At 54.6% G+C, this 13,413-nt stretch overlaps 1 protein-coding gene across 2 annotated transcripts in view; it reads left to right on the top strand.

Annotated features, from left to right (window-relative positions):
- The first annotated feature begins 445 nt into the window (after positions 1 to 445).
- ASB2 (ankyrin repeat and SOCS box containing 2) overlaps positions 446 to 13,413 on the top strand; it is a 44,192-nt gene continuing 31,224 nt past the window's right edge. The window contains exon 1 of one of the 2 annotated variants that reach the window (XM_072762218.1): positions 446 to 1,445. The gene's annotated coding sequence lies outside the window, so the exon portion shown is untranslated. The remainder of the gene's footprint in view (positions 1,446 to 13,413) is intronic. The other variant, XM_072762220.1, reaches the window with a different exon arrangement.

Genomic DNA, 13,413 nt, shown 5'->3' with positions numbered 1-13,413 from the left:
GTGCCAGAGCAAGTAGCTGGGAGACAGCTCGGGACTGACCGTGTCCTCCGGTCCCCAGCACCAGGTCAGACGTCCAGAACCTCCACCAGAACCCAGGGTACCCTGCCTTCACTGAGATTTATTTCCAGGTGGAATATTCCAAGAGGCTGTAAAGGCATCCCAAGGCTCTCCTGAGTTGGGCTTGATAAGAAATCACGCTATGGGATCATAAACCCAATACCCTCCACGGGGAATGGGCTTTTAAAATGGAAATTATTTTCCATTTGGAAGAACAGACAAGGTGGCATTCCCAGCCCCCTCCCTCACCCCAGCCTGTGGGGCTGCAAGTGTCCGGCAGCGTGCCAGGAGCATCCTGGATGCCCAGTGAGTGTGTCTGCGGGTGTTGTCTGTGCCCGTGACATTTTGTGCCATTCGATCTATTCCGGAAACAGGGGCTTTCTTCCCTGGCCCTGGAGGAAGGCTTCCCTCCGCCGGTGCGGCTGCCAGGGCTTGTGCACGTGCTGGTTTGTCTGTCTGCGTATCTGTTGCCTTGCCTTTTGCAGCGCAGCCCCACCCTAGCATCCCTGGCATCCCTGAACCTCCAAGCAGGCTCTGGGGGGGGGGGGGCACGCTCAGCAGGGGTCTGCCCAAGCTGCTTACTCCCAACCCAGACACACTGGGCTCCGGCTCCTTCCCTCTCCTCCTGTCCATCCCCTGCCTCCCTGCCCCCCCCCCCCCACCTTCCCCTGGCCTCCCTCTTCTGTCTCTGCGTTCCCACGCTCCCCTTTCCATCCTGGGATAATCCCAGGGTCCCTCTCCCCTTGCTGCCCTCTTTTCCCCCATGATCTCTTCTTCTCTCCTCTCGCATGCATGCCCGACGCCCACCCCTCCTGCACCTCTGCCCTTCCTTCTCCCTCTCCATCACCTCTTCGCACCCTGCTTCTCCTGCGCCCCAGCATCCCCCGCTCTGTCTCCTGGGCTCCCAGCTCTGGCGGCCCACCCTCCCTCCCCCTCTCTGTGTCTCTCTCCCTCCCATCTCTCTCCTCTCTCGCTCCCTCCCGGGGAGTTCCAGAAACATACCCATATATGGCCTCCGTGTCAAGGATCACAGATGAGGACGTCACGTGAGGGCCGTGCTCCGAGATGCTCTCTGCCGCGAGGTCCCTAATTGACGCACCGTGGAGGGGCTGCGGGCGGCGGGCGGCCTCCCCCGGGCGATCTCCAAACAGGACATCCGAGATGCACAACATCTTATAGTTTGGCTCGCCATCGCTGGTCATGCGGTGGGCCCGAAATAAACTCCCTGCTTCAAAGGAAAGCATTTCAGAACTGCCTGGCAGAGGAGCCAGGAGCCTCAGGGCCAGGGCAGAAGGAAAACTCAGGGAGCATGTTCTGAGTTCAGACACCCTCAAGAAAACCCTTTTTAGTACCCCTGAACTGTGTGCCCCTGTTTCAGAGCCTAACAGGTAATGCATGCTTTCAACTTTCTTCCACGGACTTCGAGAAAGATTGTTTGGCTGGGACTTAACCACTGCACTGCTTGTCTGTGACTCATTGTCAAGACTACTTGCCTGCACCTCTCTCTCTCTCTCTCTCTCTCTCTGTCTCTCCTGTCTCTTGGGTTATGAAGCATGCTGGGGACTTCCACTTTGGACCTGGGGGGACAGAGAATCAGCCGGTACGCACGCACTTATGCATTCTCCTGGAGGACGCTCGGCTCAGAATATCACCCGCTGTGCACTTCTAAACATGGAAACGGGTCGGGTTTAGCAGTGGAGCTCTTGCGGGTTCCGTGGGCCTTGGGCAGTATCTGAGGGGGACAGGTGAGTTTCAGGAAGGCTCTTAGGTCAGGTGAATAGGGAGCTAGGTTTATGCACGTGGCCATCAATGTGCTGCGGCGTTTCTGGAGTGCGTCTGCGTGCGCAGTTTTGTGGGGCGAGAGCAGCCAGGTGCATGGTGAGCTGTACCTGCAACTGTTTGGGGCTCAGGGGAGGAAATTAGTCTGCAGAGACTGTGACGCAATGTAAAGAATGAGAGACAATGTTATGTAACAATGCGCTTCGGGAGGGCCCGGATGGGAGACCAGCCACTGTGCGCATGTGTGCGTGTGTGTGCGTGTGTGTGTGTGTGTGTGTGTGTGTGAGAGAGAGAGAGAGAAAGAGACAGAGAGACAGAGAGTGCATGAGGACATATCCAGGGAGGAGATAGCTTTTGAAAAGCTGGGTGGATGTCCCCAGGCGGAGTGGCAGAGAAAGGGCCCTCCAGGTGGAAGGGCAGCTTGGGCAAAGGTCAGCAGTCAGGGTGGATCTGGGGTGACAGTGGAAAACGCACAGTGGCTATAACAAAGGGTCATGAGGCTGAGAAGTGGGGGCAAAACTGGCAGGGAGAGGAGGGAAGCCAGAGGGAGATGCAGCTCCCACCAGGCCAGGCAAGAGGATGGAACACTTTTGGATTGTTTTTGAGCAAAGGGGGTGCAGGTGGGATCTGACTTCAGGTGGTGCAGGTGGGATCTGACTTCAGGTGGCTCCTCGGAAACCAGGGGAATGGCCTGGAAGGGGGTGGGGGAAGAGAACCAGGCAAAGGATGGAGACATGAGGCGTGGGGAGGCCAAGCCTCCCACCCCCACCCCAACCCCCTACCCCCACTGTGCAGGAAGGACAGCACAGCTCTCCTCACATAAGGGAAAGCTGGGGTGTGAGACAGGGGTGGAGAGAGCCCCAGGGCACAGGCAGAGGCAGCTGGGGCCAGCAGAGCAACCACACTCCCTGCCCTCTGCAGCGGAGGCCGGGGGCAGAGCACAGCCAGCAGCCAGTGGCAGATGCTCCAGTCACTTCCAAAACAGTTGGATGGGTCCCGACAGCTGGTGGCAGGCCTGTTTACAGCTCGGCCTCCCCTGGGAGCTGGCAGCGGCCCCCGCCTGGCGCTGTTCTTGTTTGCATCATCCACTCTTGCACAAACAGACCCGGCTGTGAGTCCTGGGATACTCTGCCCCCGGGGACCTTACAATTCATAACGTGGCCATCAGTCCCCGTGAGCATTCATCGAGCAGTGACTGTGAGGCAGGCACTGGCCCCGTGCTTCAGGCAGTTGCTCTCGTGGACTCTTCTCAAGGGCATCCTGAGTTAGCCGTGATCGTTACTCCCACTTTCCAGATGTGAAAACTGAGTTTCTGAGAGGTTCAGGGTCTTGCCTGGAGCCAGACAGCTAGGAGGTGTTGGGAGTTGGGGATCAGATCCTGGCCTCTTGGCCTCCAGCGTCCACACTCAAGGCCATGGCCCCCTTGGGGCCCAGCCCAGCAGTAAACAGACCTGTCCCTGGCACAGTCAGGGTATCATAAGGTCCCCGCATATTGTGGACAGGCTAGATCTATCCAAGAGAGTTTTCCCAAAGGAGGCACAAAAATATCTCTGGACCCGCCCAATGTCCTTCCACGTCTGAGCTGCAGGGGGGTCAGGCTGCCCAGAGGAGGTGGTGGTCACAGGCCTGGTTTTTCTTATTATCCTTAACCCCTTCTTTGGACTAATTAATGCCCGGGAATATCAGTGAGGCCCTTACGAGTGCTGCAGCTGAGGGAAATGTTCTGGAGAAGTGGTGTTGATATAAAAGTGAACTGACTCCTAATTTGCCTGATTTTTTTAAAGAAAGGGACACAAAGCAGAGGGTTGGAAAAAGAGAGGAGGAGAAAAAGATGGAAATCAAGGCAGGAGACAGGGGGAAAAAACAGAAAAGAGAAAGCTGTTGGTGTGATCCCAATTCAGAGATTTCCAGCCAGTCCTGAGGTTGGGCCCAGGTGAGAGGAGCCAGGCTGGAAGGACTCTCCTTGTCCTGCTAAACCTTCCCACTTTGCAGCCTGGAGCTGGAGCTTCCAGAACCCACCTGTCCTGGTGCCCAGGGAAAGGAGCAAAGGCTCAGACCTGCACCAGATGCCCCGCCCCTCCTCACGCATCCCCCAGGCTGCCCCCACAGATGGCCCCCTGGCATTCAGCGAGCCCTAGGCAGAAACTGGGACCTGGAATCCGGCACCTCAACCAGTATGTGGCCAAGCCCTGTTGATGGGCCTGGCTACAGCAGGGGAAGGACAGGGAGAGGGTCAGGAGGGGTGTGGAGGGGCGGGCTGGGCAGGTGAGAACCCTCCATTTGGGAGGCTGAGGCACCCAGACCTGGAGTTTCAATCACTTGAGGCCCAAAGCAATAAAATAGAAGTATTCGTTGATGCCTCTCGGAGCAGCTGCTCAAGGCAATGCCTCAGATCGCAGACCTTTGGGCCTGCGTGGGATTGACGTGTCTCCCTGGGAAAGAGTGTTTTTCCACATTAAAAAAAAAAAAAAAAAAACAGAAGAAAGATTTTTTCCCCTTGTTTTTCCTACCTCCCTCCTCCTCACCCTCTCTCCTGTTTTGGGTGGCTCCTTCAGTGTATGCCAACACATCAACTACCTAGAGACTCGCTGCCAGGGTCCCTGGGAGCGATGCACGATTCAGAGATTCAGGTCAGCAGGGGGTATTCACCTCCACTACAGATGCAGTCCCAGGCGCCCCTGACCCATCCCATGCGCAGAGTCCGGGGGCATGGGCCGAGGGGGAGCACAGCCAGCTTTGGACAGGTTCAAATCTCCGTCCTCACCTCCCAACTGGGTGACCCTGAGCCAGTGCAGACATCTCCCTGGGGCCTCAGGTTCCCCTCCATACAATGGGGAGAGTGCCTGTATTGGGGGGTGGGGGTGGCTGAGGACTGCTGCCCGGAGCAGTTGCCCTCAGTAACTCCCAGCAATCCTGGCCCAACCTGGGAAGCCTGAAAGTCCTGGCCTGGGGGAAGCCAGGAGCTTGTAAGCAGGCATCAAAGGGTCTGGGATTAGCAGAGCTGGGAGGGGCTTCTTCGAATCTTTAGAGCCTGAACAAAAGGGCCAGACTCCCAGCAGCTGGGAGGCCTGCAGCACTGCCCCACTGCAAAAACCTACCCTGGGGCTTTGACCTGAGCCCCTCCTGGGGCCCAAGCAAGGTGGTCTGGATCCCACTCCTCATCTCCCCGAGGCTGCTCACCTCTTCTCCGGAGTAAGCGACCCCTGGCCACTGCCCTGAATATGTGCGTCAGAGGGTCTGATGAAAACGGGCAGAGGCCCATTCTCAACCCACCAAGCCAATTGCAACTCAGTCTTTCCATCTGCACAATGGGAAGAGTCCTACCCCAGCCCCGCCAGTACTGAGAGGGTCAAATGGTGCAGTGCAGGAAAAAGACCACAAGTGTCAGACGTTTTTATGGTTGGGATCTTAAAACAGTAAGACCCAGGAAGGGGAGAGAACATTTTAAATGGTTCACAGCCACGAGCTCTCCAGCTGGAAGTGTTTCCATAGATTTTCTAAGGCCCCTCTGCAGCCTGGGGGAACGGCAGATCCTAGAGAGAAGTTTTGACAGAAACATACTGGACTTTGCGAGGAGGAGGGTCAAGCCTTCAGTGGGACTCGGGCCCTTCCTCAAACCCACAGAATCAGCCCAGGACTCTGCTGTCGGTTATATGGTGTGAGGACAGGGATCAAGTCAGAGGCAGCCCCTAGTCTCCTCCTTGTCAGTTTTTCCCTGGTATGGCTCAGTTTCCTCATCTGTAGAATGGGACCAAAACCCCTACCGAAGATTTATCTCGTGCCTCAAACTAACAACGCATGTGAGTCCATAAATGTTCACGAGGGAAGGCGGTGTGTGGTGTTCGGCAAACACCCCTTGGGACCTATGGTGATAGATGGGTCCGAACAGCAGTGCATCATGTAAGAGCTAAGCTGAATGGTCCACACTCCCCTCCCACACCTGAGAGACCCACGTGGACCCTACCTGGAGTACTTCCGTGGCACCTACTGCATGCCCGGAGCTGGTAAATGAACTAAGTGTCACTGAACACCCACTACTATCATTCGTAGGCGCCCCCCCCCCCAATGTATAATTCAAGCCTGGGACTGAGAGGACAGTGCACGATGGGTTGTCACTCCTTGCAAGCCCCTAGGACAGCAGGAGGCATGAGCAGGAAGAGAGGAGGGGGAGGGAGGCCCCGGGGAGCAGAGGTGTGGCATTAGGGGGCAGAAGCCATCCTGCACCCAGGCTGGTTTGGGGAACACCTGGAGACCCCTCCCACCCTCCCCCTCCTTCACTCCCTCCTTCCCTCCCAGCGCTGACCCCATTCCTGGCCCCTGCTCAGAGGGGTCTTTGGGGTCCCAGGTCACCCCCCCAGGACAGGCTGGGGACCCCCAGCCACGGCTTCACCTCCTGAGCCCAGCCGGCAAGAGAAGGCCAGCTTGCTGTTGCTGCCTCTCTTTTCAAACGGAGGAGAATGTAGGGGAATCCAAACCCGTGAGGAGGGAGCCTCCTGGGAAACCGCCGGCTGGGAGGCTGGGAGGCTGGGAGGCTGGGAGGCTGGGAGGCTGGGAGGCTGGGAGGCTGGGAGCGGGGTCCAAGGACGGTCCCAGCAGGAGTAACTCAGAGCAGAGAATCACAGTATCTTGAGAGCTGTTGCATGACATTAGCTGACTGTCATGGGCCACTGGCCACGTGCCGAGGGCTGTTCTCCACTGTGAATGTGTTACCTCATTCAGCTGGCGACAGTCCCACGGGCTGCATTATCTTCCCATCCCCATTTTACAGATGCGCCAAGTGAGGCACAGCCGGTAGGGGGCAGAGCCAGGGTCAGACCCAGCCAGTGGGACACCAGAGGCTACACCACCTGCCCGGCATGGTGATCTTCTCCATAACAGCTGTGCTTCCAAGCTTTGACATTCATTCATTCGCTCACTCATTCACTCATTCATTCATTCAGCATTTAATATACATCTACTGTGTAGGGGCCTTGGGTTGTATCCTGGGCTCATGACACAGATTGCGACACAGTCCTGCAACTTAGAAGTTTCTGGATTCTGTGTGTGTGTGGTGGGGGGGGGGGGGGGGGGGCGGGGGGAGATAGGCCCAGAGCAGGCCTCAGACATCAGATCAAGGAGGCTTCCTGGTGAAGGAGATGCTGGAACTGCATCTGGAAGAATGACTAGCCAGGTGACAGGCAAGAGGGATGGGAAAGGGGATGAGCAGCGCTCCGTCCACACACAGCCTGAGGACAGGAAGGGGCTCGTCCAGGCTCACTGTCTCGACCCAGGTCCCTGGCTAAGGGGGAGCCCGGTGTGCCGGAGGACGGCCGTCACTTCTCCTTGCCTCTTGCCCTCCCAGCCATGCCCCCACCATCAGTTTTCCCATAAGACGTCTGGGAGCCACTTGTCCCCCTGCAGCCCCCAGAGAGCCCTGGAGACCCCACCCATGCACAGGAGCCTGGCCCCACTGCCGTCTTCCAGGCAGACCCTGGCTGTCAGCTGGCCAGGACCCGTGGGGAGGGAAGGAACCAGGCAGTAGGGGGAGGAAGGACCACTTTTCCAATGCTAATCCTCGGCACAGCCCTCAAAGGGCCCATGTTTTCTATGGCCATTTCACAGATGTAGAAACTGAGGCCCAGCTTAAAGGAGCATTGACTCTGGATAGACCCAGTACTGCTCTGTGTGCTTCGCCCGAGCTAACTCAAGGAACTGTCGCAGTCACTGTCATCCCATTTTACAGAGACCCCCTGGAGGGATGATTCACTGGAGTCAATGCTTGCAACACTGCAAAGGAGGTAATGGTGGAGCCCCCAGAGGCCCTAGGGGTGGCCCTGGTCTCCCCATTCCAAGCAGGCCTTGGACTGGCTGCCCTTGAACTCTGCTCCCTCTGCAGGCCTCCCGCTTGCCTGGGCACAGCCACCGGCCTCCTGCTTTCTCTGGGAAAGGATTTTTTTTTTTATCCCCTTCAGCCTCCTAAAGGGTCCCTAGGGACTGCTGGCCTCTCTCCAGGACTCTGGCCTAGAAGGTGGCCCAGCCCCAGGCAGAGGCCTCAGAAATCAAGCTAGGCAGCGTGCAGAGCGTGCAGAGGAGGGAACTGAGGCCGAAGGAAGGACAGGGCATCGCCCAGGATACCGCCCCTCCCTCTGACATGACAAAGGCAACCTCACTATGTCCACTTCATAGATGGACAATCTGAGATTCTCCAGATCACAGAGTGAATAACCCGTAAAGCTGGGACTTGAACTTGGTCAAGCTGACCCCACAGGCTGCTTTAGAACTGCCCCTTGGGCTGCGACCAGACAGCCCCAGCCACCCCCGCAGGAGATGGGCCCCTGTGTCCTTGGCAGGTGTGCCCGCCTGCGATTGTACTGGCCCAGTGATGGGGAGGCCCCTCGTATCACATACTACTGGTCGGACCTGGAGCTCACCCTGGGCACGCCTGAGTCCTTGATTCTACCTACTGGTGTCTCCATTTTGCACATGTGGGAACTGAAGATTCACGACTCACCCAAGGACCCTCACCCTCAGTGGCCGAGGATCTCAGTGGGAAAAGCAAGAGATGCCTGGTCTCACGGCAGGGAGGGATAGTTCACCCTCTCCAAGGCAGAGACCCTCTCCTTCAAGGTCTCTCTAAGGTCATCTCCCTCCCTCACCTGTCTGTATGCACCTTCCTCCGGGTTGGTCAAGAGCCGAATGGGGGCTCGGTGCACAGGTGCAGGCCAGGTGGCCGGGCTGGCTGAGGATGGCAATGGTACCCCTGCCCGCTCAGAGCCCAGGTGTGGGCCAGTTGCTTGGATTGTTTTCCTGGAATTCCCAGAAGGAGCCCTGGGGTTCCAAATCCCAGCTTTCCAGCTCTCTGTCCATGTGCAAACCTTTCCCTTCCCCTCCTCCAACCCTAACTGCCTCATCTATAAAATGGAAGCAATCACATAGGGGCATCAGGTCCTCTCAGAGGGAGCGGAGGTGTAGAAGAATTAATGTCAATTCAACAGAAAACCATCCTACCTTCTAGAGCTGTTGTCAGGGCCATGCCATGAAATGGCTGACAAGCAGGAAAGTCTCTGGATGCCCTCAGACCCGTGGGGCAGGGCCTGCTGAGTCTGGAATTGTAGGAGATTTACTGTTAAGGCTCCGTCCACAGGCATCTGGTCAGGGAAGGGGGTAGCCAGTGCTGTCCTTATGCCTCGGATCAGCCCATGCCAGCCTGCAGGGCCAAGGGCTGCCTGGGGGTGAGGGGCAGGAGGGGTTCCTGTCAAATGCTTGCTTTACCTCCTATCCAGCCACTGCCTCAGGGCACATATGGCTTCTGCAACATGGTGATGTGGGTTGTCTCATTCCCATTTTTACTGATAAAGGAACTAAGGCCCAACAAGGGGAAATGATTTAACCAAGGTCACATAGCTAGTAAGTTGCAAATTGAAACTAGACCTTGGGCTCCTGACATCTAGATCTGAGATCCTTCTACTCCCACCTGGTTCCTTATTCTCCCGTGTCTGCATGTGGTAGACCTGTTAAGGTGGCTATAGGGGACCCTCGGGAACAGAGAGTTTGAGGTTTTATAGCACAAAGATGAACCAAATGCCTCACTGAGTTACAGAAGCTAAAGAACTAGAAGAGCACTTGGAAACCCCAAATCTCTTTTTGCAATAGGACAACTTGAGGCCCAGAGAGGAGTATGGACTTGACCAAGGTCACACAGCACTCTAGCATCAACGTGGACACTATAACCCAGGTCTCTGCCTCTCTCCAGTGCTCTTCCCCTTTTGCCCCCCCCACCCCCTGACCTGGAACAGATGCCCTCAGAGGGGGGCACCATAATGCCAGGCCAGGCACTGGACACCAGCACTTCTGACAGACATGATACGTTCTCAAGATTCTTGACCAGACCCGAGAATCATGTGTTAAGATGATTTTGACCACATATATCAGAAAACCAGAAGGATCTTCGGTCTCTGCCTAACAAGCAGGCCACGGTCAGTGGACCAGCTCTGGTTCAGCAGATCAACAATACGATGAAAGACCCCGAGGACCTACCATTCACTCTGTCAGACTCATTGTACCAGCACTGTTCCCCTGCGCCAAGCATCAAGTCCTCCAAGTACGAAGCAGGGGTGTAGGCAAGGACTTATTTTCTTCACTGCTCTCTCTTTTATTAGGAAAAGGACAGTTGTTTCTAGGAGGCCCCAGCAGAATTTTCTTTATGTGCCTTTTGGACAAAACTAGGTTATATAACCACCCTAAACTAGTCACTGACCAAAGGGGTGAGATTGTTCCAATGGGTTCGGAACAATCATGATTGGTCCATGGGAGAGGACACAGTCTTGCCTGAACAAAGCCAGGTTCCACTGTCTTTGGCTGTTGGGTGGGGGATCCAGGGGTTGTGGTAAACTTTAACCAGGTATTTGCCTCCCTACGCCTTAGGAAGAGGACCCAGGGTCAAGTGCACATATGAACTACTGACCACAGCCCAGAGGGAGAAGTTGTAGCAGCAGAACACTTCTTGGAAGATGTTCTGGAAGAGGATACACTTGCTCTGGGCGTTGGGGAATGAGAAAGGATTCTGAGAGTGTCGAAAGGAAGGAGACAGGCTGGCATAGGACAAGCAAGGGCACTGAGGTGGGAGCTCCAGGTGGGTTGGGGGAAAGGTGTGCCTTCGTCTTACCTGGAAGATCAGGTGTGCGGGGGCAGAGGGTGAAGCAAGAGTGAGAACCAGATTCAAAGGGCCGGCGGGTCCAGACAACGGGCGCAGGCAGAGGAGGGCCTTGGTAAGGTCTGCGGTGTGGGGCACAGAGGGGACGGAGGCTGGATGGGGCTGGGACATCGCATGGAGGCCTCGGCTGAGGGGGGCAGGAGGAAGTTCAGGCCTGAGCCAGCCTGGGCACAGGCAGGGCACAGAATCACCAGTCCCAGACGCCCCATGCTGCTGATCCGCTGTCTTCAGACCTGCAGCCTCCTCTGGCCGTGTTTGGAAAGCCCAGATCTGCTTAATAATAACTTGGCTGGTGCCTTATGGAGCAAGAGTTGCCACTCTTAGGGCTGTTACCAGAATTAGAAAAATATCTACCAAGAACTTAGCCAGGTGTCAGGTCCTACCCCTTGCCCCATCCTCACACAACAGGTGTCCCACCTCTACTCCTGCTTTATGATTGATCCTCCTCAAAGTGGTGGTTTCCAGGCACCTGCGGAGCTTTTCAAAGAGCTGTAGTAGGCTGGGCCACACTCCCAGAGACTCTGACTTCATGGGTCTGAGAGCGGGTCCAAGCACCAATACCCTTTAGAATCTATTTTATGTACTTTTTAATTATTATTTTTAATTTTTAAATTATTATCTCTAAGTAGGCTCCACACTGAACGTGGGGCTTGAACTCACAACCCCGAGATCAAGAGTCACTTGCTCTACTGCCTGAGCCAGCCAGGCGCTCCTACTTCTTAAATAGGTGTGTTATTGCAGTGTAAAGCGCTCATGGAGGAGTGTACAAATCATACCTAACCACGTTCCTTACAAAGGGAGCCAACCAATCGTGTAACCACTTAGATCAGGAAATACAGCATGACTGGCTCCCCAGAAGTCTCCCTCATGTCCCCTCCCAGTTAGCAGCCACCTAAGGTCTGACTCCTACCCCCTTAGCTTCACCTGCCTGTTCTGGAACTTTATATGAATTGAATCATGTGTGTATGCTCCTTATTACCTGACTTCTTTTGCTCACTCTGGTGTGTGAGATGCATCCTGGGAGCAGTGCTGGTTTGTCTGTTTCCCTGGTGCATACTATCTGTCATGTGACTATACCACAACGTAGGAATCCATTCAAACGTTGATAGACATGTGGGTAGTTTCCACGTGGTTTTATAATGACTAGCACTGCTATGAAATGTTTTCGAACTCATCTTATGGTGAATACATGTACATGGTTCTCTTGGCCACGGGGCTGAGTGGAACTTTAGGGTCATGGGATGTGTTTGTTCAGCTCTAGCAAATGCCATCAATTTTCCAAGGTGGTTGTACCATTTGACATTCCTACCAGTGGTAGTGAGTCTTCCAGTTGTTTCACATCCTCCCCAACACTTGCTATTCCTTGTCTTTTCCACTTGAGCCATTCTTTTATTTTTTTTCCCCCCCGAGAGCAAGTACAGATGGAGGCAGGGTCAGAAAGAGAGGGTGAGAGAGAATCTCAAGCAGGCTCTACGCCCAGCCAGGAACCAGACTTGGGGCTCGATCTCAGGATCCCAAGGCCATGACCTGAGCCAAAATCAGTAGTCAGATCGGACGCTTAGCTGACTGAGCCACACAGGCGCCCCTCCACTTGAACCAATCTGCTGAGTAGACACACAGTGGTGTCATATTGGGATCTTAATTGGAGTGTCCTCCTAAACGGTTAAAAAGTCAAGCATCCTCACATTTGGTTGTTGGCCATTTGGGTATCCTCTGTGAAGTGCCTGGCCTAGCGTTTTGGGCACAGGTTAACTAGAGCCACAAGGGTACTGTGTAGCAAAGCACCCCAAATAAGCATTTATTGTCATGATTTGGGTCTGCAGGTCACTGCGGGGGTGCTGACGTAGGCTTCAGGTTGCACGGTCTGCCAGGTGGGGCTCCTCTGTGCAGGTTGGGCTCAGGCTGCCCCAGGTCGGTTCACTCTGGGGCCCAGTGGTTCCAGTGGGGAGCTCTTATCCTGGCGATGCAGAAGAGCAAGCCTCACTGCACAAGCACATATCAGGGGGCTGCTTTATCGTGCCCCCAACCTCCTTCACTGGCCAGAGAAAGTCACATGGCTAAGCCCAATCTCAATGGGAAAGGGAGTGGAGGATACCCTGCCTCCAAGGAATGGGGGGTGAAAATTTGCCAAACAAACCAAATTATAGCACTGGTATTTTGGGTATTTTTTTAATGGCCTCATGTGGTTCTAATGTCCTGCTAGGGCTAAGAACCATTGACCTACAGTCACAGTGCATGTCAGCCAGTCAAAACAAAAACCAGGCTTAGTTGAGTTTACCTCATTTCCTAAAATCAGTGGATTCAACCAAAGTTCATTTCTCCCTGAGGCAAATTTTTTTTTAAAGAAGGGAGTCTTTGGCATTATTAACATGGCAAATTACTTTAACAAGTGATTTTAAGTAGATCGTGCAAACTGAAGCAGCGGGCTCGTGTCTGATTTATCTCTACATTCTTAGCCCTAGCACAGCACAGAGATGAGGAGAAACGCTAGAATAGGATGTTGCTGGATGACTGGAAAAAGGAATGTAAGCATTGTTGTGTAAGCGCCACGAAGACATGGATTTTTGTCCTTTGGCATCATTATTGTATCACCAGTGTTTAGAGGAGTGCCTGACACATAGTAGTGTTCAGTAGGTAATTTCTCAGTTAATGAAGCGTGAACACATGTGTAGACAAGCTATCTGGAATGGCAAAAGGAATGGTGGATGAGCAGATGGTTAGTTGGGTGGTTAGAGGTATGAGTGGAAGGATGGGAGGGTGGATGGATAAATGGACAGGTAAATGGGCAGATAGATCAGGGGTTGGATGGATGGATGATCAGGTCATTGGATAAATGGACAAATGTGGATGGGTGATTGAGTGGATGGGTAGACAGATGGACACAA

The sequence above is a fragment of the Vulpes vulpes genome, chromosome 6 (genome assembly GCF_048418805.1).
Source record: "Vulpes vulpes isolate BD-2025 chromosome 6, VulVul3, whole genome shotgun sequence".
NCBI lineage: Eukaryota > Metazoa > Chordata > Mammalia > Carnivora > Canidae > Vulpes > Vulpes vulpes.
Note: the sequence above shows the minus strand (reverse complement) of the source record. Positions and strands in the feature narration are given on the sequence as shown.